Below are 19,156 nucleotides of genomic sequence, written 5' to 3'. Positions count from 1 at the left end.
TCACTCGTCCACATATCGCTAAAATATCAACCTTCTTTGTATCTATCAGGGCTCGACACTGAGACCTTCCGCGTGTAAAGCGGACGTGATAACCACTACACCATAGATACGCTAGCGACTGCAACATGAACTGACGAAAATCGTCTTGGAGATAGGGTTGCATTTTGACCAAGGCCTGAACCAGTGGATTTCTTTAAAACGGATATTTTTGGTATTAAGAAGAAACCGTTTCATTGCCACCAAAATATTTTTTGCAATCTTTAAAAACTGAAGCCGGTCATGCCTCCCCGGCGGGGAATTTAACTCAGGTCTTCCGTAAAACAGGCGGTGATACTCAGCACTATACAACCAAGGACCCAAAATATGTCACTTTTCAATTTAAAAAAATTGCCAAATAACCTCCGAAAGTTTCGTTCTAACAACAAGTCAAAAAAGAACATTATTTATCTACCAGGGCTCGAACCAGGGACCTTCCGCGTGTTAGGCGGACGTGATAACCACTACACCATAGATACCCAAAACATTTCACGTTTCAATTTAAAAAAATTGCCAAAAACCTCCGAAAGTTTCGTTCTAACAACAAGTCAAAAAAGAGCATTATGTATCTACCAGGGCTCGAACCTGGGACCTTCCGCGTGTTAGGCGGACGTGATAACCACTACACCATAGATACCCGTCATGGCCATCGTAAATACGATGAAACTGTTTTAAAAATGGGCAAATTATCGAGACCGAGAGCCTCCAATTCACTCGTCCACATATCGCTAAAATATCAACCTTCTTTGTATCTATCAGGGCTCGAACCTGAGACCTTCCGCGTGTAAAGAGGACGTGATAACCACTACACCATAGATACGCTAGCGACTGCAACATGAACTGACGAAAATCGTCTTGGAGATAGGGTTGCATTTTGACCAAGGCCTGAACCAGTGGATTTCTTTAAAACGGATATTTTTGGTATTAAGAAGAAACCGTTTCATTGCCACCAAAATATTTTTTGCAATCTTTAAAAACTGAAGCCGGTCATGCCTCCCCGGCGGGGAATTTAACTCAGGTCTTCCGTAAAACAGGCGGTGATACTCAGCACTATACAACCAAGGACCCAAAATATGTCACTTTTCAATTTAAAAAAATTGCCAAATAACCTCCGAAAGTTTCGTTCTAACAACAAGTCAAAAAAGAACATTATTTATCTACCAGGGCTCGAACCAGGGACCTTCCGCGTGTTAGGCGGACGTGATAACCACTACACCATAGATACCCAAAACATTTCACTTTTCAATTTAAAAAAATTGCCAAAAACCTCCGAAAGTTTCGTTCTAACAACAAGTCAAAAAAGACCATTATGTATCTACCAGGGCTCGAACCTGGGACCTTCCGCGTGTTAGGCGGACGTGATAACCACTGCACCATAGATACCCGTCATAGCCATCGTAAATACGATGAAACCGTTTTAAAAATGGGCAAATTTTCGAGACCGAGAGCCTCCAATTCACTCGTCCACATATCGCTAAAATATCAACCTTCTATGTATCTATCAGGGCTCGAACCTGAGACCTTCCGCGTGTAAAGCGGACGTGATAACCACTACACCATAGATACGCTAGCGACTGCAACATGAACTGACGAAAATCGTCTTGGAGATAGGGTTGCATTTTGACCAAGGCCTGAACCAGTGGATTTCTTTAAAACGGATATTTTTGGTATTAAGAAGAAACCGTTTCATTGCCACCAAAATATTTTCTGCAATCTTTAAAAACTGAAGCCGGTCATGCCTCCCCGGCGGGGAATTTAACTCAGGTCTTCCGTAAAACAGGCGGTGATACTCAGCACTATACTACCAAGGACCCAAAAAATGTCACTTTTCAATTTAAAAAAATTGCCAAAAACCTCCGAAAGTTTCGTTCTAACAACAAGTCAAAAAAGAACATTATATATCTACCGGGGCTCGAACCAGGGACCTTCCGCGTGTTAGGCGGACGTGATAACCACTACACCATAGATACCCAAAACATTTCGCTTTTCAATTTAAAAAAATTGCCAAAAACCTCCGAAAGTTTCGTTCTAACAACAAGTCAAAAAAGAACATTATGTATCTACCAGGGCTCGAACCTGGGACCTTCCGCGTGTTAGGCGGACGTGATAACCACTACACCATAGATACCCGTCATGGCCATCGTAAATACGATGAAACTGTTTTAAAAATGGGCAAATTATCGAGACCGAGAGCCTCCAATTCACTCGTCCACATATCGCTAAAATATCAACCTTCTTTGTATCTATCAGGGCTCGAACCTGAGACCTTCCGCGTGTTAAGCGGACGTGATAACCACTACACCATAGATACGCTAGCGACTGTAACATGAACTGACGAAAATCGTCTGGGTGATAGGGTTGCATTTTGACCAAGGCCTGAACCAGTGGATTTCTTTAAAACGGATATTTTTGGTATTAAGAAGAAACAGTTTCATTGCCACCAAAATATTTTCTGCAATCTTTAAAAACTGAAGCCGGTCATGCCTCCCCGGCGGGGAATTTAACTCAGGTCTTCCGTAAAACAGGCGGTGATACTCAGCACTATACTACCAAGGACCCAAAATATGTCACTTTTCAATTTGAAAAAATTGCCAAAAACCTCCGAAAGTTTCGTTCTAACAACAAGTCAAAAAAGAACATTATGTAACTACCAGGGCTCGAACCTGGGACCTTCCGCGTGTTAGGCGGACGTGATAACCACTACACCATAGATACCCAAAACATTTCACGTTTCAATTTAAAAAAATTGCCAAAAACCTCCGAAAGTTTCGTTCTAACAACAAGTCAAAAAAGAGCATTATGTATCTACCAGGGCTCGAACCTGGGACCTTCCGCGTGTTAGGCAGACGTGATAACCACTACACCATAGATACCCGTCATGGCCATCGTAAATACGATGAAACTGTTTTAAAAATGGGCAAATTTTCGAGACCGAGAGCCTCCAATTCACTCGTCCACATATCGCTAAAATATCAACCTTCTTTGTATCTATCAGGGCTCGAACCTGAGACCTTCCGCGTGTAAAGCGGACGTTATAACCACTACACCATAGATACGCTAGCGACTGTAACATGAACTGACGAAAATCGTCTGGGTGTTAGGGTTGCATTTTGACCAAGGCCTGAACCAGTGGATTTCTTTAAAACGGATATTTTTGGTATTAAGAAGAAACAGTTTCATTGCCACCAAAATATTTTCTGCAAACTTTAAAAACTGAAGCCGGTCATGCCTCCCCGGCGGGGAATTTAACTCAGGTCTTCCGTAAAACAGGCGGTGATACTCAGCACTATACTACCAAGGACCCAAAATATGTCACTTTTCAATTTGAAAAAATTGCCAAAAACCTCCGAAAGTTTCGTTCTAACAACAAGTCAAAAAAGAACATTATGTATCTACCAGGGCTCGAACCTGGGACCTTCCGCGTGTTAGGCGGACGTGATAACCACTACACCATAGATACCCAAAACATTTCACTTTTCAATTTAAAAAAATTGCCAAAAACCTCCGAAAGTTTCGTTCTAACAACAAGTCAAAAAAGACCATTATGTATCTACCAGGGCTCGAACCTGGGACCTTCCGCGTGTTAGGCGGACGTGATAACCACTGCACCATAGATACCCGTCATAGCCATCGTAAATACGATGAAACCGTTTTAAAAATGGGCAAATTTTCGAGACCGAGAGCCTCCAATTCACTCGTCCACATATCGCTAAAATATCAACCTTCTATGTATCTATCAGGGCTCGAACCTGAGACCTTCCGCGTGTAAAGCGGACGTGATAACCACTACACCATAGATACGCTAGCGACTGCAACATGAACTGACGAAAATCGTCTTGGAGATAGGGTTGCATTTTGACCAAGGCCTGAACCAGTGGATTTCTTTAAAACGGATATTTTTGGTATTAAGAAGAAACCGTTTCATTGCCACCAAAATATTTTCTGCAATCTTTAAAAACTGAAGCCGGTCATGCCTCCCCGGCGGGGAATTTAACTCAGGTCTTCCGTAAAACAGGCGGTGATACTCAGCACTATACTACCAAGGACCCAAAAAATGTCACTTTTCAATTTAAAAAAATTGCCAAAAACCTCCGAAAGTTTCGTTCTAACAACAAGTCAAAAAAGAACATTATATATCTACCGGGGCTCGAACCAGGGACCTTCCGCGTGTTAGGCGGACGTGATAACCACTACACCATAGATACCCAAAACATTTCGCTTTTCAATTTAAAAAAATTGCCAAAAACCTCCGAAAGTTTCGTTCTAACAACAAGTCAAAAAATAACATTATGTATCTACCAGGGCTCGAACCTGGGACCTTCCGCGTGTTAGGCGGACGTGATAACCACTACACCATAGATACCCGTCATAGCCATCGTAAATACGATGAAACTGTTTTAAAAATGGGCAAATTTTCGAGACCGAGAGCCTCCAATTCACTCGTCCACATATCGCTAAAATATCAACCATCTTTGTATCTATCAGGGCTCGAACCTGAGACCTTCCGCGTGTAAAGCGGACGTGAAAACCACTACACCATAGATACGCTAGCGACTGCAACATGAACTGACGGAAATCGTCTTGGAGATAGGGTTGCATTTTGACCAAGGCCTGAACCAGTGGATTTCTTTAAAACGGATATTTTTGGTATTAAGAAGAAACCGTTTCATTGCCACCAAAATATTTTCTGCAATCTTTAAAAACTGAAGCCGGTCATGCCTCCCCGGCGGGGAATTTAACTCAGGTCTTCCGTAAAACAGGCGGTGATACTCAGCACTATACTACCAAGGACCCAAAAAATGTCACTTTTCAATTTAAAAAAATTGCCAAAAACCTCCGAAAGGTTCGTTCTAACAACAAGTCAAAAAAGAACATTATGTATCTACCAGGGCTCGAACCTGGGACCTTCCGCGTGTTAGGCGGACGTGATAACCACTACACCATAGATACCCGTCATAGCCATCGTAAATACGATGAAACCGTTTTAAAAATGGGCAAATTTTCGAGACCGAGAGCCTTCAATTCACTCGTCCACATATCGCTAAAATATCAACCTTCTTTGTATCTATCAGGGCTCGAACCTGAGACCTTCCGCGTGTAAAGCGGACGTGATAACCACTACACCATAGATACGCTAGCGACTGCAACATGAACTGACGAAAATCGTCTGGGTGATAGGGTTGCATTTTGACCAAGGCCTGAACCAGTGGATTTCTTTAAAACGGATATTTTTGGTATTAAGAAGAAACCGTTTCATTGCCACCAAAATATTTTCTGCAATCTTTAAAAACTGAAGCCGGTCATGCCTCCCCGGCGGGGAATTTAACTCAGGTCTTCCGTAAAACAGGCGGTGATACTCAGCACTATACTACCAAGGACCCAAAATATGTCACTTTTCAATTTAAAAAAATTGCCAAAAACCTCCGAAAGTTTCGTTCTAACAACAAGTCAAAAAAGAACATTATGTATCTACCAGGGCTCGAACCAGGGACCTTCCGCGTGTTAGGCGGACGTGATAACCACTACACCATAGATACCCAAAACATTTCACTTTTCAATTTAAAAAAATTGCCAAAAACCTCCGAAAGTTTCGTTCTAACAACAAGTCAAAAAAGAGCATTATGTATCTACCAGGGCTCGAACCTGGGACCTTCCGCGTGTTAGGCGGACGTGATAACCACTACACCATAGATACCCGTCATGGCCATCGTAAATACGATGAAACTGTTTTAAAAATGGGCAAATTATCGAGACCGAGAGCCTCCAATTCACTCGTCCACATATCGCTAAAATATCAACCTTCTTTGTATCTATCAGGGCTCGAACCTGAGACCTTCCGCGTGTAAAGCGGACGTGATAACCACTACACCATAGATACGCTAGCGACTGTAACATGAACTGACGAAAATCGTCTGGGTGATAGGGTTGCATTTTGACCAAGGCCTGAACCAGTGGATTTCTTTAAAACGGATATTTTTGGTATTAAGAAGAAACAGTTTCATTGCCACCAAAATATTTTCTGCAATTTTTAAAAACTGAAGCCGGTCATGCCTCCCCGGCGGGGAATTTAACTCAGGTCTTCCGTAAAACAGGCGGTGATACTCAGCACTATACTACCAAGGACCCAAAATATGTCACTTTTCAATTTGAAAAAATTGCCAAAAACCTCCGAAAGTTTCGTTCTAACAACAAGTCAAAAAAGAACATTATGTATCTACCAGGGCTCGAACCAGGGACCTTCCGCGTGTTAGGCGGACGTGATAACCACTACACCATAGATACCCAAACCATTTCACTTTTCAATTTAAAAAAATTGCCAAAAACCTCCGAAAGTTTCGTTCTAACAACAAGTCAAAAAAGAACATTATGTATCTACCAGGGCTCGAACCTGGGACCTTCCGCGTGTTAGGCGGACGTGATAACCACTACACCATAGATACCCAAAACATTTCACTTTTAATTTAAAAAAATTGCCAAAAACCTCCGAAAGTTTCGTTCTAACAACAAGTCAAAAAAGAGCATTATGTATCTACCAGGGCTCGAACCTGGGACCTTCCGCATGTTAGGCGGACGTGATAACCACTACACCATAGATACCCGTCATAGCCATCGTAAATACGATGAAACTGTTTTAAAAATGGGCAAATTTTCGAGACCGAGAGCCTCCAATTCACTCGTCCACATATCGCTAAAATATCAACCTTCTTTGTATCTATCAGGGCTCGAACCTGAGACCTTCCGCGTGTAAAGCGGACGTGATAACCACTACACCATAGATACGCTAGCGACTGTAACATGAACTGACGAAAATCGTCTGGGTGATAGGGTTGCATTTTGACCAAGGCCTGAACCAGTGGATTTCTTTAAAACGGATATTTTTGGTATTAAGAAGAAACAGTTTCATTGCCACCAAAATATTTTCTGCAATCTTTAAAAACTGAAGCCGGTCATGCCTCCCCGGCGGGGAATTTAACTCAGGTCTTCCGTAAAACAGGCGGTGATACTCAGCACTATACTACCAAGGACCCAAAATATGTCACTTTTCAATTTGAAAAAATTGCCAAAAACCTCCGAGAGTTTCGTTCTAACAACAAGTCAAAAAAGAACATTATGTATCTACCAGGGCTCGAACCTGGAACCTTCCGCGTGTTAGGCGGACGTGATAACCACTACACCATAGATACCCGTCATAGCCATCGTAAATAAGATGAAACTGTTTTAAAAATGGGCAAATTTTCGAGACCTAGAGCCTCCAATTCACTCGTCCACATATCGCTAAAATATCAACCTTCTTTGTATCTATCAGGGCTCGAACCTGAGACCTTCCGCGTGTAAAGCGGACGTGATAACCACTACACCATAGAAACGCTAGCGACTGTAACATGAACTGACGAAAATCGTCTGGGTGATAGGGTTGCATTTTGACCAAGGCCTGAACCAGAGGATTTCTTTAAAACGGATATTTTTGGTATTAAGAAGAAACCGTTTCATTGCCACCAAAATATTTTCTGCAATCTTTAAAAACTGAAGCCGGTCATGCCTCCCCGGCGGGGAATTTAACTCAGGTCTTCCGTAAATCAGGCGGTGATACTCAGCACTATACTACCAAGGACCCAAAATATGTCACTTTTCAATTTAAAAAAATTGCCAAAAACCTCCGAAAGTTTCGTTCTAACAACAAGTCAAAAAAGAACATTATGTATCTACCAGGGCTCGAACCTGGGACCTTCCGCGTGTTAGGCGGATGTGATAACCACTACACCATAGATACGCTAGCGACTGTAACATGAACTGACGAAAATCGTCTGGGTGATAGGGTTGCATTTTGACCAAGGCCTGAACCAGTGGATTTCTTTAAAACGGATATTTTTGGTATTAAGAAGAAACAGTTTCATTGCCACCAAAATATTTTCTGCAAACTTTAAAAACTGAAGCCGGTCATGCCTCCCCGGCGGGGAATTTAACTCAGGTCTTCCGTAAAACAGGCGGTGATACTCAGCACTATACTACCAAGGACCCAAAATATGTCACTTTTCAATTTAAAAAAATTGCCAAAAACCTCCGAAAGTTTCGTTCTAACAACAAGTCAAAAAAGAACATTATGTATCTACCAGGGCTCGAACCAGGGACCTTCCGCGTGTTAGGCGGACGTGATAACCACTACACCATAGATACCCAAAACATTTCACTTTTCAATTTAAAAAAATTGCCAAAAACCTCCGAAAGTTTCGTTCTAACAACAAGTCAAAAAAGAGCATTATGTATCTACCAGGGCTCGAACCTGGTACCTTCCGCGTGTTAGGCGGACGTGATAACCACTACACCATAGATACCCATCATAGCCATCGTAAATACGATGAAACTGTTTTAAAAATGGGCAAATTTTCGAGACCGAGAGCCTCCAATTCACTCGTCCACATATCGCTAAAATATCAACCTTCTTTGTATCTATCAGGGCTCGAACCTGAGACCTTCCGCGTGTAAAGCGGACGTGATAACCACTACACCATAGATACGCTAGCGACTGTAACATGAACTGACGAAAATCGTCTGGGTGATAGGGTTGCATTTTGACCAAGGCCTGAACCAGTGGATTTCTTTAAAACGGATATTTTTGGTATTAAGAAGAAACAGTTTCATTGCCACCAAAATATTTTCTGCAATCTTTAAAAACTGAAGCCGGTCATGCCTCCCCGGCGGGGAATTTAACTCAGGTCTTCCGTAAAACAGGCGGTGATACTCAGCACTATACTACCAAGGACCCAAAATATGTCACTTTTCAATTTGAAAAAATTGCCCAAAACCTCCGAAAGTTTCGTTCTAACAACAAGTCAAAAAAGAACATTATGTATCTACCAGGGCTCGAACCTGGGACCTTCCGCGTGTTAGGCGGACGTGATAACCACTACACCATAGATACCCAAAATATGTCACTTTTCAATTTAAAAAAATTGCCAAAAACCTCCGAAAGTTTCGTTCTAACAACAAGTCAAAAAAGAACATTATGTATCTACTAGGGCTCGAACCAGGGACCTTCCGCGTGTTAGGCGGACGTGATAACCACTACACCATAGATACCCAAAACATTTCACTTTTAATTTAAAAAAATTGCCAAAAACCTCCGAAAGTTTCGTTCTAACAACAAGTCAAAAAAGAGCATTATGTATCTACCAGGGCTCGAACCTGGGACCTTCCGCGTGTTAGGCGGACGTGATAACCACTACACCATAGATACCCGTCATAGCCATCGTAAATACGATGAAACTGTTTTAAAAATGGGCAAATTTTCGAGACCGAGAGCCTCCAATTCACTCGTCCACATATCGCTAAAATATCAACCTTCTTTGTATCTATCAGGGCTCGAACCTGAGACCTTCCGCGTGTAAAGCGGACGTGATAACCACTACACCATAGATACGCTAGCGACTGTAACATGAACTGACGAAAATCGTCTGGGTGATAGGGTTGCATTTTGACCAAGGCCTGAACCAGTGGATTTCTTTAAAACGGATATTTTTGGTATTAAGAAGAAACAGTTTCATTGCCACCAAAATATTTTCTGCAATCTTTAAAAACTGAAGCCGGTCATGCCTCCCCGGCGGGGAATTTAACTCAGGTCTTCCGTAAAACAGGCGGTGATACTCAGCACTATACTACCAAGGACCCAAAATATGTCACTTTTCAATTTGAAAAAATTGCCAAAAACCTCCGAAAGTTTCGTTCTAACAACAAGTCAAAAAAGAACATTATGTATCTACCAGGGCTCGAACCTGGAACCTTCCGCGTGTTAGGCGGACGTGATAACCACTACACCATAGATACCCGTCATAGCCATCGTAAATAAGATGAAACTGTTTTAAAAATGGGCAAATTTTCGAGACCTAGAGCCTCCAATTCACTCGTCCACATATCGCTAAAATATCAACCTTCTTTGTATCTATCAGGGCTCGAACCTGAGACCTTCCGCGTGTAAAGCGGACGTGATAACCACTACACCATAGATACGCTAGCGACTGTAACATGAACTGACGAAAATCGTCTGGGTGATAGGGTTGCATTTTGACCAAGGCCTGAACCAGAGGATTTCTTTAAAACGGATATTTTTGGTATTAAGAAGAAACCGTTTCATTGCCACCAAAATATTTTCTGCAATCTTTAAAAACTGAAGCCGGTCATGCCTCCCCGGCGGGGAATTTAACTCAGGTCTTCCGTAAATCAGGCGGTGATACTCAGCACTATACTACCAAGGACCCAAAATATGTCACTTTTCAATTAAAAAAAATTGCCAAAAACCTCCGAAAGTTTCGTTCTAACAACAAGTCAAAAAAGAACATTATGTATCTACCAGGGCTCGAACCTGGGACCTTCCGCGTGTTAGGCGGATGTGATAACCACTACACCATAAATACGCTAGCGACTGTAACATGAACTGACGAAAATCGTCTGGGTGATAGGGTTGCATTTTGACCAAGGCCTGAACCAGTGGATTTCTTTAAAACGGATATTTTTGGTATTAAGAAGAAACAGTTTCATTGCCACCAAAATATTTTCTGCAAACTTTAAAAACTGAAGCCGGTCATGCCTCCCCGGCGGGGAATTTAACTCAGGTCTTCCGTAAAACAGGCGGTGATACTCAGCACTATACTACCAAGGACCCAAAATATGTCACTTTTCAATTTAAAAAAATTGCCAAAAACCTCCGAAAGTTTCGTTCTAACAACAAGTCAAAAAAGAACATTATGTATCTACCAGGGCTCGAACCAGGGACCTTCCGCGTGTTAGGCGGACGTGATAACCACTACACCATAGATACCCAAAACATTTCACTTTTCAATTTAAAAAAATTGCCAAAAACCTCCGAAAGTTTCGTTCTAACAACAAGTCAAAAAAGAGCATTATGTATCTACCAGGGCTCGAACCTGGTACCTTCCGCGTGTTAGGCGGACGTGATAACCACTACACCATAGATACCCGTCATAGCCATCGTAAATAAGATGAAACTGTTTTAAAAATGGGCAAATTTTCGAGACCTAGAGCCTCCAATTCACTCGTCCACATATCGCTAAAATATCAACCTTCTTTGTATCTATCAGGGCTCGAACCTGAGACCTTCCGCGTGTAAAGCGGACGTGATAACCACTACACCATAGATACGCTAGCGACTGTAACATGAACTGACGAAAATCGTCTGGGTGATAGGGTTGCATTTTGACCAAGGCCTGAACCAGAGGATTTCTTTAAAACGGATATTTTTGGTATTAAGAAGAAACCGTTTCATTGCCACCAAAATATTTTCTGCAATCTTTAAAAACTGAAGCCGGTCATGCCTCCCCGGCGGGGAATTTAACTCAGGTCTTCCGTAAATCAGGCGGTGATACTCAGCACTATACTACCAAGGACCCAAAATATGTCACTTTTCAATTTAAAAAAATTGCCAAAAACCTCCGAAAGTTTCGTTCTAACAACAAGTCAAAAAAGAACATTATGTATCTACCAGGGCTCGAACCTGGGACCTTCCGCGTGTTAGGCGGATGTGATAACCACTACACCATAGATACGCTAGCGACTGTAACATGAACTGACGAAAATCGTCTGGGTGATAGGGTTGCATTTTGACCAAGGCCTGAACCAGTGGATTTCTTTAAAACGGATATTTTTGGTATTAAGAAGAAACAGTTTCATTGCCACCAAAATATTTTCTGCAAACTTTAAAAACTGAAGCCGGTCATGCCTCCCCGGCGGGGAATTTAACTCAGGTCTTCCGTAAAACAGGCGGTGATACTCAGCACTATACTACCAATGACCCAAAATATGTCACTTTTCAATTTGAAAAAATTGCCAAAAACCTCCGAAAGTTTCGTTCTAACAACAAGTCAAAAAAGAACATTATGTATCTACCAGGGCTCGAACCTGGGACCTTCCGCGTGTTAGGCGGACGTGATAACCACTACACCATAGATACCCATAACATTTCACTTTTCAATTTAAAAAAATTGCCAAAAACCTCCGAAAGTTTCGTTCTAACAACAAGTCAAAAAAGAACATTATGTATCTACCAGGGCTCGAACCTGGGACCTTCCGCGTGTTAGGCGGACGTGATAACCACTGCACCATAGATACCCGTCATAGCCATCGTAAATACGATGAAACCGTTTTAAAATGGGCAAATTTTCGAGACCGAGAGCCTCCAATTCACTCGTCCACATATCGCTAAAATATCAACCTTCTATGTATCTATCAGGGCTCGAACCTGAGACCTTCCGCGTGTAAAGCGGACGTGATAACCACTACACCATAGCTACGCTAGCAACTGCAACATGAACTGACGAAAATCGTCTTGGAGATAGGGTTGCATTTTGACCAAGGCCTGAACCAGTGGATTTCTTTAAAACGGATATTTTTGGTATTAAGAAGAAACCGTTTCATTGCCACCAAAATATTTTCTGCAATCTTTAAAAACTGAAGCCGGTCATGCCTCCCCGGCGGGGAATTAAACTCAGGTCTTCCGTAAAACAGGCGGTGATACTCAGCACTTTACTACCAAGGACCCAAAATATGTCACTTTTCAATTTAAAAAAATTGCCAAAAACCTCCGAAAGTTTCGTTCTAACAACAAGTCAAAAAAGAACATTATGTATCTACCAGGGCTCGAACCAGGGACCTTCCGCGTGTTAGGCGGACGTGATAACCACTACACCATAGATACCCAAAACATTTCATTTTTCAATTTAAAAAAATTGCCAAAAACCTCCGAAAGTTTCGTTCTAACAACAAGTCAAAAAAGAGCATTATGTATTTACCAGGGCTCGAACCTGGGACCTTCCGCGTGTTAGGCGGACGTGATAACCACTACACCATAGATACCCGTCATAGCCATCGTAAATACGATGAAACTGTTTTAAAAATGGGCAAATTTTCGAGACCGAGAGCCTCCAATTCACTCGTCCACGTATCGCTAAAATATCAACCTTCTTTGTATCTATCAGGGCTCGAACCTGAGACCTTCCGCGTGTAAAGCGGACGTGATAACCACTACACCATAGATACGCTAGCGACTGTAACATGAACTGACGAAAATCGTCTGGGTGATAGGGTTGCATTTTGACCAAGGCCTGAACCAGTGGATTTCTTTAAAACGGATATTTTTGGTATTAAGAAGAAACAGTTTCATTGCCACCAAAATATTTTCTGCAAACTTTAAAAACTGAAGCCGGTCATGCCTCCCCGGCGGGGAATTTAACTCAGGTCTTCCGTAAAACAGGCGGTGATACTCAGCACTATACTACCAATGACCCAAAATATGTCACTTTTCAATTTGAAAAAATTGCCAAAAACCTCCGAAAGTTTCGTTCTAACAACAAGTCAAAAAAGAACATTATGTATCTACCAGGGCTCGAACCTGGGACCTTCCGCGTGTTAGGCGGACGTGATAACCACTACACCATAGATACCCAAAACATTTCACTTTTCAATTTAAAAAAATTGCCAAAAACCTCCGAAAGTTTCGTTCTAACAACAAGTCAAAAAAGAGCATTATGTATTTACCAGGGCTCGAACCTGGGACCTTCCGCGTGTTAGGCGGACGTGATAACCACTACACCATAGATACCCGTCATAGCCATCGTAAATACGATGAAACTGTTTTAAAAATGGGCAAATTTTCGAGACCGAGAGCCTCCAATTCACTCGTCCACGTATCGCTAAAATATCAACCTTCTTTGTATCTATCAGGGCTCGAACCTGAGACCTTCCGCGTGTAAAGCGGACGTGATAACCACTACACCATAGATACGCTAGCGACTGTAACATGAACTGACGAAAATCGTCTGGGTGATAGGGTTGCATTTTGACCAAGGCCTGAACCAGTGGATTTCTTTAAAACGGATATTTTTGGTATTAAGAAGAAACAGTTTCATTGCCACCAAAATATTTTCTGCAAACTTTAAAAACTGAAGCCGGTCATGCCTCCCCGGCGGGGAATTTAACTCAGGTCTTCCGTAAAACAGGCGGTGATACTCAGCACTATACTACCAATGACCCAAAATATGTCACTTTTCAATTTGAAAAAATTGCCAAAAACCTCCGAAAGTTTCGTTCTAACAACAAGTCAAAAAAGAACATTATGTATCTACCAGGGCTCGAACCTGGGACCTTCCGCGTGTTAGGCGGACGTGATAACCACTACACCATAGATACCCGCCATAGCCATCGTAAATACGATGAAACCGTTTTAAAAATGGGCATATTTTCGAGAACGAGAGCCTCCAATTCACTCGTCCACATATCGCTAAAATATCAACCTTCTATGTATCTATCAGGGCTCGAACCTGAGACCTTCCGCGTGTAAAGCGGACGTGATAACCACTACACCATAGATACGCTTGCGACTGGAACATGAACTGACGAAAATCGTCTTGGAGATAGGGTTGCATTTTGACCAATGCCTAAACCAGTGGATTTCTTTAAAACGTATATTTTTGGTATTAAGAAGAAACCGTTTCATTGCCACCAAAATATTTTCTGCAATCTTTAAAAACTGAAGCCGGTCATGCCTCCCCGGCGGGGAATTTAACTCAGGTCTTCCGTAAAACAGGCGGAGATACTCAGCACTATACTACCAAGGACCCAAAATATGTCACTTTTCAATTTAAAAAAATTGCCAAAAACCTCCGAAAGTTTCGTTCTAACAACAAGTCAAAAAAGAACATTATGTATCTACCAGGGCTCGAACCAGGGACCTTCCGCGTGTTAGGCGGACGTGATAACCACTACACCATAGATACCCAAAACATTTCACTTTTCAATTTAAAAAAATTGCCAAAAACCTCCGAAAGTTTCGTTCTAACAACAAGTCAAAAAAGAGCATTATGTATCTACCAGGGCTCGAACCTGGGACCTTCCGCGTGTTAGGCGGACGTGATAACCACTACACCATAGATACCCGCCATAGCCATCGTAAATACGATGAAACCGTTTTAAAAATGGGCATATTTTCGAGAACGAGAGCCTCCAATTCACTCGTCCACATATCGCTAAAATATCAACCTTCTATGTATCTATCAGGGCTCGAACCTGAGACCTTCCGCGTGTAAAGCGGACGTGATAACCACTACACCATAGATACGCTTGCGACTGCAACATGAACTGACGAAAATCGTCTTGGAGATAGGGTTGCATTTTTACCAAGGCCTGAACCAGTGGATTTCTTTAAAACGGATATTTTTGGTATTAAGAAGAAACCGTTTCATTGCCACCAAAATATTTTCTGCAATCTTTAAAAACTGAAGCCGGTAATGCCTCCCCGGCGGGGAATTTAACTCAGGTCTTCCGTAAAACAGGCGGTGATACTCAGCACTATACTACCAAGGACCCAAAATATGTCACTTTTCAATTTAAAAAAATTGCCAAAAACCTCCGAAAGTTTCGTTCTAACAACAAGGCAAAAAAGAACATTATGTATCTACCAGGGCTCGATCCTGGGACCTTCCGCGTGTTAGGCGGACGTGATAACCACTACACCATAGATACCCGTCGTAGCCGTCGTAAATACGATGAAACTGTTTTAAAAATGGGCAAATTTTCGAGACCGAGAGCCTCCAATTCACTCGTCCACATATCGCTAAAATATCAACCTTCTATGTATCTATAAGGGCTCGAACCTGAGACCTTCCGCGTGTAAAGCGGACGTGATAACCACTACACCATAGATACGCTAGCGACTGCAACATGAACTGACGAAAATCGTCTTGGAGATAGGGTTGCATTTTTACCAAGGCCTGAACCAGTGGATTTCTTTAAAACGGATATTTTTGGTATTAAGAAGAAACCGTTTCATTGCCACCAAAATATTTTCTGCAATCTTTAAAAACTGAAGCCGGTCATGCCTCCCCGGCGGGGAATTTAACTCAGGTCTTCCGTAAAACAGGCGGTGATACTCAGCACTATACTACCAAGGACCCAAAAAATGTCACTTTTCAATTTAAAAAAATTGCCAAAAACCTCCGAAAGTTTCGTTCTAACAACAAGTCAAAAAAGAACATTATGTATCTACCAGGGCTCAAACCTGGGACCTTCCGCGTGTTAGGCGGACGTGATAACCACTACACCATAGATACCCGTCATAGCCATCGTAAATACGATGAAACCGTTTTAAAAATGGGCAAATTTTCGAGACCGAGAGCCTCCAATTCACTCGTCCACATATCGCTAAAATATCAACCTTCTATGTATCTATAAGGGCTCGAACCTGAGACCTTCCGCGTGTAAAGCGGACGTGATAACCACTACACCATAGATACGCTTGCGACTGCAACATGAACTGACGAAAATCGTCTTGGAGATAGGGTTGCATTTTGACCAAGGCCTGAACCAGTGGATTTCTTTAAAACGGATATTTTTGGTAACAAGAAGAAACCGTTTCATTGCCACCAAAATATTTTCTGCAATCTTTAAAAACTGAAGCCGGTCATGCCTCCCCGGCGGGGAATTTAACTCAGGTCTTCCGTAAAACAGGCGGTGATACTCAGCACTATACTACCAAGGACCCAAAAAATGTCACTTTTCAATTTAAAAAAATTGCCAAAAACCTCCGAAAGTTTCGTTCTAACAACAAGTCAAAAAAGAACATTATGTATCTACCAGGGCTCGAACCTGGGACCTTACGCGTGTTAGGCGGACGTGATAACCACTACACCATAGATACCCGTCATAGCCATCGTAAATACGATGAAACCGTTTTAAAAATGGGCAAATTTTCGAGACCGAGAGCCGCCAATTCACTCGTCCACATATCGCTAAAATATCAACCTTCTTTGTACCTATCAGGGCTCGAACCTGAGACCTTCCGCGTGTAAAGCGGACGTGATAACCACTACACCATAGATACGCTAGCGACTGCAACATGAACTGACGAAAATCGTCTTGGAGATAGGGTTGCATTTTGACCAAGGCCTGAACCAGTGGATTTCTTTAAAACGGATATTTTTGGTAACAAGAAGAAACCGTTTCATTGCCACCAAAATATTTTCTGCAATCTTTAAAAACTGAAGCCGGTCATGCCTCCCCGGCGGGGAATTTAACTCAGGTCTTCCGTAAAACAGGCGGTGATACTCAGCACTATACTACCAAGGACCCAAAAAATGTCACTTTTCAATTTAAAAAAATTGCCAAAAACCTCCGAAAGTTTCGTTCTAACAACAAGTCAAAAAAGAACATTATGTATCTACCAGGGCTCGAACCTGGGACCTTACGCGTGTTAGGCGGACGTGATAACCACTACACCATAGATACCCGTCATAGCCATCGTAAATACGATGAAACCGTTTTAAAAATGGGCAAATTTTCGAGACCGAGAGCCGCCAATTCACTCGTCCACATATCGCTAAAATATCAACCTTCTTTGTACCTATCAGGGCTCGAACCTGAGACCTTCCGCGTGTAAAGCGGACGTGATAACCACTACACCATAGATACGCTAGCGACTGCAACATGAACTGACGAAAATCGTCTTGGAGATAGGGTTGCATTTTTACCAAGGCCTGAACCAGTGGATTTCTTTAAAACGGATATTTTTGGTATTAAGAAGAAACCGTTTCATTGCCACCAAAATATTTTCTGCAATCTTTAAAAACTGAAGCCGGTCATGCCTCCCCGGCGGGGAATTTAACTCAGGTCTTCCGTAAAACAGGCGGTGATACTCAGCACTATACTACCAAGGACCCAAAAAATGTCACTTTTCAATTTAAAAAAATTGCCAAAAACCTCCGAAAGTTTCGTTCTAACAACAAGGCAAAAAAGAACATTATGTATCTACCAGGGCTCGATCCTGGGACCTTCCGCGTGTTAGGCGGACGTGATAACCACTACACCATAGATACCCGTCATAGCCGTCGTAAATACGATGAAACTGTTTTAAAAATGGGCAAATTTTCGAGACCGAGAGCCTCCAATTCACTCGTCCACATATCGCTAAAATATCAACCTTCTTTGTATCTATCAGGGCTCGAACCTGAGACCTTTCGCGTGTAAAGCGGACGTGATAACCACTACACCATAGATACGCTAGCGACTGCAACATGAACTGACGAAAATCGTCTTGGAGATAGGGTTGCATTTTTACCAAGGCCTGAACCAGTGGATTTCTTTAAAACGGATATTTTTGGTATTAAGAAGAAACCGTTTCATTGCCACCAAAATATTTTCTGCAATCTTTAAAAACTGAAGCCGGTCATGCCTCCCCGGCGGGGAATTTAACTCAGGTCTTCCGTAAAACAGGCGGTGATACTCAGCACTATACTACCAAGGACCCAAAAAATGTCACTTTTCAATTTAAAAAAATTGCCAAAAACCTCCGAAAGTTTCGTTCTAACAACAAGTCAAAAAAGAACATTATGTATCTACCAGGGCTCGAACCTGGGACCTTCCGCGTGTTAGGCGGACGTGATAACCACTACACCATAGATACCCGTCATAGCCATCGTAAATACGATGAAACCGTTTTAAAAATGGGCAAATTTTCGAGACCGAGAGCCGCCAATTCACTCGTCCACATATCGCTAAAATATCAACCTTCTTTGTACCTATCAGGGCTCGAACCTGAGACCTTCCGCGTGTAAAGCGGACGTGATAACCACTACACCATAGATACGCTAGCGACTGCAACATGAACTGACGAAAATCGTCTTGGAGATAGGGTTGCATTTTGACCAATGCCTAAACCAGTGGATTTCTTTAAAACGTATATTTTTGGTATTAAGAAGAAACCGTTTCATTGCCACCAAAATATTTTCTGCAATCTTTAAAAACTGAAGCCGGTCATGCCTCCCCGGCGGGGAATTTAACTCAGGTCTTCCGTAAAACAGGCGGTGATACTCAGCACTATACTACCAAGGACCCAAAATATGTCACTTTTCAATTTAAAAAAATTGCCAAAAACCTCCGAAAGTTTCGTTCTAACAACAAGTCAAAAAAGAACATTATGTATCTACCAGGGCTCGAACCAGGGACCTTCCGCGTGTTAGGCGGACGTGATAACCACTACACCATAGATACCCAAAACATTTCACTTTTCAATTTAAAAAAATTGCCAAAAACCTCCGAAAGTTTCGTTCTAACAACAAGT

At 42.1% G+C, this 19,156-nt stretch overlaps 36 non-coding genes across 36 annotated transcripts; all 36 read right to left on the bottom strand.

The window, feature by feature from the left end:
* Window positions 1-600: 600 nt before the first annotated feature.
* On the bottom strand, window positions 601-673 carry TRNAV-AAC (transfer RNA valine (anticodon AAC)). The gene has a single exon. It is a non-coding gene; the product is annotated as a tRNA-Val (tRNA).
* Window positions 674-1,529: 856 nt separating this feature from the next.
* TRNAV-UAC (transfer RNA valine (anticodon UAC)) lies at window positions 1,530-1,602 on the bottom strand. Its single transcript has one exon. It is a non-coding gene; the product is annotated as a tRNA-Val (tRNA).
* A 489-nt stretch (window positions 1,603-2,091) lies between these two features.
* TRNAV-AAC (transfer RNA valine (anticodon AAC)) lies at window positions 2,092-2,164 on the bottom strand. Its single transcript has one exon. It is a non-coding gene; the product is annotated as a tRNA-Val (tRNA).
* A 1,259-nt stretch (window positions 2,165-3,423) lies between these two features.
* Window positions 3,424-3,496, bottom strand: TRNAV-AAC (transfer RNA valine (anticodon AAC)). Its single transcript has one exon. It is a non-coding gene; the product is annotated as a tRNA-Val (tRNA).
* Window positions 3,497-3,764: 268 nt separating this feature from the next.
* On the bottom strand, window positions 3,765-3,837 carry TRNAV-UAC (transfer RNA valine (anticodon UAC)). Its single transcript has one exon. It is a non-coding gene; the product is annotated as a tRNA-Val (tRNA).
* A 489-nt stretch (window positions 3,838-4,326) lies between these two features.
* On the bottom strand, window positions 4,327-4,399 carry TRNAV-AAC (transfer RNA valine (anticodon AAC)). The gene has a single exon. It is a non-coding gene; the product is annotated as a tRNA-Val (tRNA).
* A 110-nt stretch (window positions 4,400-4,509) lies between these two features.
* On the bottom strand, window positions 4,510-4,582 carry TRNAV-UAC (transfer RNA valine (anticodon UAC)). Its single transcript has one exon. It is a non-coding gene; the product is annotated as a tRNA-Val (tRNA).
* A 331-nt stretch (window positions 4,583-4,913) lies between these two features.
* TRNAV-AAC (transfer RNA valine (anticodon AAC)) lies at window positions 4,914-4,986 on the bottom strand. The gene has a single exon. It is a non-coding gene; the product is annotated as a tRNA-Val (tRNA).
* Window positions 4,987-5,096: 110 nt separating this feature from the next.
* Window positions 5,097-5,169, bottom strand: TRNAV-UAC (transfer RNA valine (anticodon UAC)). The gene has a single exon. It is a non-coding gene; the product is annotated as a tRNA-Val (tRNA).
* A 489-nt stretch (window positions 5,170-5,658) lies between these two features.
* Window positions 5,659-5,731, bottom strand: TRNAV-AAC (transfer RNA valine (anticodon AAC)). The gene has a single exon. It is a non-coding gene; the product is annotated as a tRNA-Val (tRNA).
* A 110-nt stretch (window positions 5,732-5,841) lies between these two features.
* Window positions 5,842-5,914, bottom strand: TRNAV-UAC (transfer RNA valine (anticodon UAC)). The gene has a single exon. It is a non-coding gene; the product is annotated as a tRNA-Val (tRNA).
* Window positions 5,915-6,403: 489 nt separating this feature from the next.
* Window positions 6,404-6,476, bottom strand: TRNAV-AAC (transfer RNA valine (anticodon AAC)). The gene has a single exon. It is a non-coding gene; the product is annotated as a tRNA-Val (tRNA).
* Window positions 6,477-6,743: 267 nt separating this feature from the next.
* On the bottom strand, window positions 6,744-6,816 carry TRNAV-UAC (transfer RNA valine (anticodon UAC)). Its single transcript has one exon. It is a non-coding gene; the product is annotated as a tRNA-Val (tRNA).
* Window positions 6,817-7,330: 514 nt separating this feature from the next.
* TRNAV-UAC (transfer RNA valine (anticodon UAC)) lies at window positions 7,331-7,403 on the bottom strand. The gene has a single exon. It is a non-coding gene; the product is annotated as a tRNA-Val (tRNA).
* A 1,076-nt stretch (window positions 7,404-8,479) lies between these two features.
* Window positions 8,480-8,552, bottom strand: TRNAV-UAC (transfer RNA valine (anticodon UAC)). The gene has a single exon. It is a non-coding gene; the product is annotated as a tRNA-Val (tRNA).
* A 331-nt stretch (window positions 8,553-8,883) lies between these two features.
* On the bottom strand, window positions 8,884-8,956 carry TRNAV-AAC (transfer RNA valine (anticodon AAC)). The gene has a single exon. It is a non-coding gene; the product is annotated as a tRNA-Val (tRNA).
* A 242-nt stretch (window positions 8,957-9,198) lies between these two features.
* Window positions 9,199-9,271, bottom strand: TRNAV-AAC (transfer RNA valine (anticodon AAC)). Its single transcript has one exon. It is a non-coding gene; the product is annotated as a tRNA-Val (tRNA).
* Window positions 9,272-9,381: 110 nt separating this feature from the next.
* TRNAV-UAC (transfer RNA valine (anticodon UAC)) lies at window positions 9,382-9,454 on the bottom strand. Its single transcript has one exon. It is a non-coding gene; the product is annotated as a tRNA-Val (tRNA).
* Window positions 9,455-9,968: 514 nt separating this feature from the next.
* On the bottom strand, window positions 9,969-10,041 carry TRNAV-UAC (transfer RNA valine (anticodon UAC)). Its single transcript has one exon. It is a non-coding gene; the product is annotated as a tRNA-Val (tRNA).
* A 1,076-nt stretch (window positions 10,042-11,117) lies between these two features.
* Window positions 11,118-11,190, bottom strand: TRNAV-UAC (transfer RNA valine (anticodon UAC)). Its single transcript has one exon. It is a non-coding gene; the product is annotated as a tRNA-Val (tRNA).
* Window positions 11,191-11,925: 735 nt separating this feature from the next.
* TRNAV-AAC (transfer RNA valine (anticodon AAC)) lies at window positions 11,926-11,998 on the bottom strand. Its single transcript has one exon. It is a non-coding gene; the product is annotated as a tRNA-Val (tRNA).
* A 267-nt stretch (window positions 11,999-12,265) lies between these two features.
* TRNAV-UAC (transfer RNA valine (anticodon UAC)) lies at window positions 12,266-12,338 on the bottom strand. Its single transcript has one exon. It is a non-coding gene; the product is annotated as a tRNA-Val (tRNA).
* A 672-nt stretch (window positions 12,339-13,010) lies between these two features.
* On the bottom strand, window positions 13,011-13,083 carry TRNAV-UAC (transfer RNA valine (anticodon UAC)). The gene has a single exon. It is a non-coding gene; the product is annotated as a tRNA-Val (tRNA).
* A 331-nt stretch (window positions 13,084-13,414) lies between these two features.
* TRNAV-AAC (transfer RNA valine (anticodon AAC)) lies at window positions 13,415-13,487 on the bottom strand. Its single transcript has one exon. It is a non-coding gene; the product is annotated as a tRNA-Val (tRNA).
* Window positions 13,488-13,755: 268 nt separating this feature from the next.
* TRNAV-UAC (transfer RNA valine (anticodon UAC)) lies at window positions 13,756-13,828 on the bottom strand. The gene has a single exon. It is a non-coding gene; the product is annotated as a tRNA-Val (tRNA).
* Window positions 13,829-14,159: 331 nt separating this feature from the next.
* Window positions 14,160-14,232, bottom strand: TRNAV-AAC (transfer RNA valine (anticodon AAC)). The gene has a single exon. It is a non-coding gene; the product is annotated as a tRNA-Val (tRNA).
* Window positions 14,233-14,342: 110 nt separating this feature from the next.
* TRNAV-UAC (transfer RNA valine (anticodon UAC)) lies at window positions 14,343-14,415 on the bottom strand. Its single transcript has one exon. It is a non-coding gene; the product is annotated as a tRNA-Val (tRNA).
* A 489-nt stretch (window positions 14,416-14,904) lies between these two features.
* TRNAV-AAC (transfer RNA valine (anticodon AAC)) lies at window positions 14,905-14,977 on the bottom strand. The gene has a single exon. It is a non-coding gene; the product is annotated as a tRNA-Val (tRNA).
* A 110-nt stretch (window positions 14,978-15,087) lies between these two features.
* Window positions 15,088-15,160, bottom strand: TRNAV-UAC (transfer RNA valine (anticodon UAC)). The gene has a single exon. It is a non-coding gene; the product is annotated as a tRNA-Val (tRNA).
* Window positions 15,161-15,674: 514 nt separating this feature from the next.
* On the bottom strand, window positions 15,675-15,747 carry TRNAV-UAC (transfer RNA valine (anticodon UAC)). The gene has a single exon. It is a non-coding gene; the product is annotated as a tRNA-Val (tRNA).
* Window positions 15,748-16,261: 514 nt separating this feature from the next.
* On the bottom strand, window positions 16,262-16,334 carry TRNAV-UAC (transfer RNA valine (anticodon UAC)). The gene has a single exon. It is a non-coding gene; the product is annotated as a tRNA-Val (tRNA).
* A 514-nt stretch (window positions 16,335-16,848) lies between these two features.
* On the bottom strand, window positions 16,849-16,921 carry TRNAV-UAC (transfer RNA valine (anticodon UAC)). The gene has a single exon. It is a non-coding gene; the product is annotated as a tRNA-Val (tRNA).
* A 514-nt stretch (window positions 16,922-17,435) lies between these two features.
* Window positions 17,436-17,508, bottom strand: TRNAV-UAC (transfer RNA valine (anticodon UAC)). The gene has a single exon. It is a non-coding gene; the product is annotated as a tRNA-Val (tRNA).
* Window positions 17,509-18,022: 514 nt separating this feature from the next.
* TRNAV-UAC (transfer RNA valine (anticodon UAC)) lies at window positions 18,023-18,095 on the bottom strand. Its single transcript has one exon. It is a non-coding gene; the product is annotated as a tRNA-Val (tRNA).
* A 331-nt stretch (window positions 18,096-18,426) lies between these two features.
* On the bottom strand, window positions 18,427-18,499 carry TRNAV-AAC (transfer RNA valine (anticodon AAC)). The gene has a single exon. It is a non-coding gene; the product is annotated as a tRNA-Val (tRNA).
* Window positions 18,500-18,609: 110 nt separating this feature from the next.
* Window positions 18,610-18,682, bottom strand: TRNAV-UAC (transfer RNA valine (anticodon UAC)). Its single transcript has one exon. It is a non-coding gene; the product is annotated as a tRNA-Val (tRNA).
* Window positions 18,683-19,156: the final 474 nt, after the last annotated feature.

Source organism: Leiobunum rupestre, chromosome 3 (assembly GCF_980474605.1).
Source record: "Leiobunum rupestre chromosome 3, qqLeiRupe1.1.hap1, whole genome shotgun sequence".
Classification (NCBI taxonomy): Eukaryota; Metazoa; Arthropoda; class Arachnida; order Opiliones; family Sclerosomatidae; genus Leiobunum; species Leiobunum rupestre.
The sequence above is the reverse complement of the archived record's forward strand: the minus strand, read 5'-3'. Positions and strand labels throughout refer to the sequence as shown.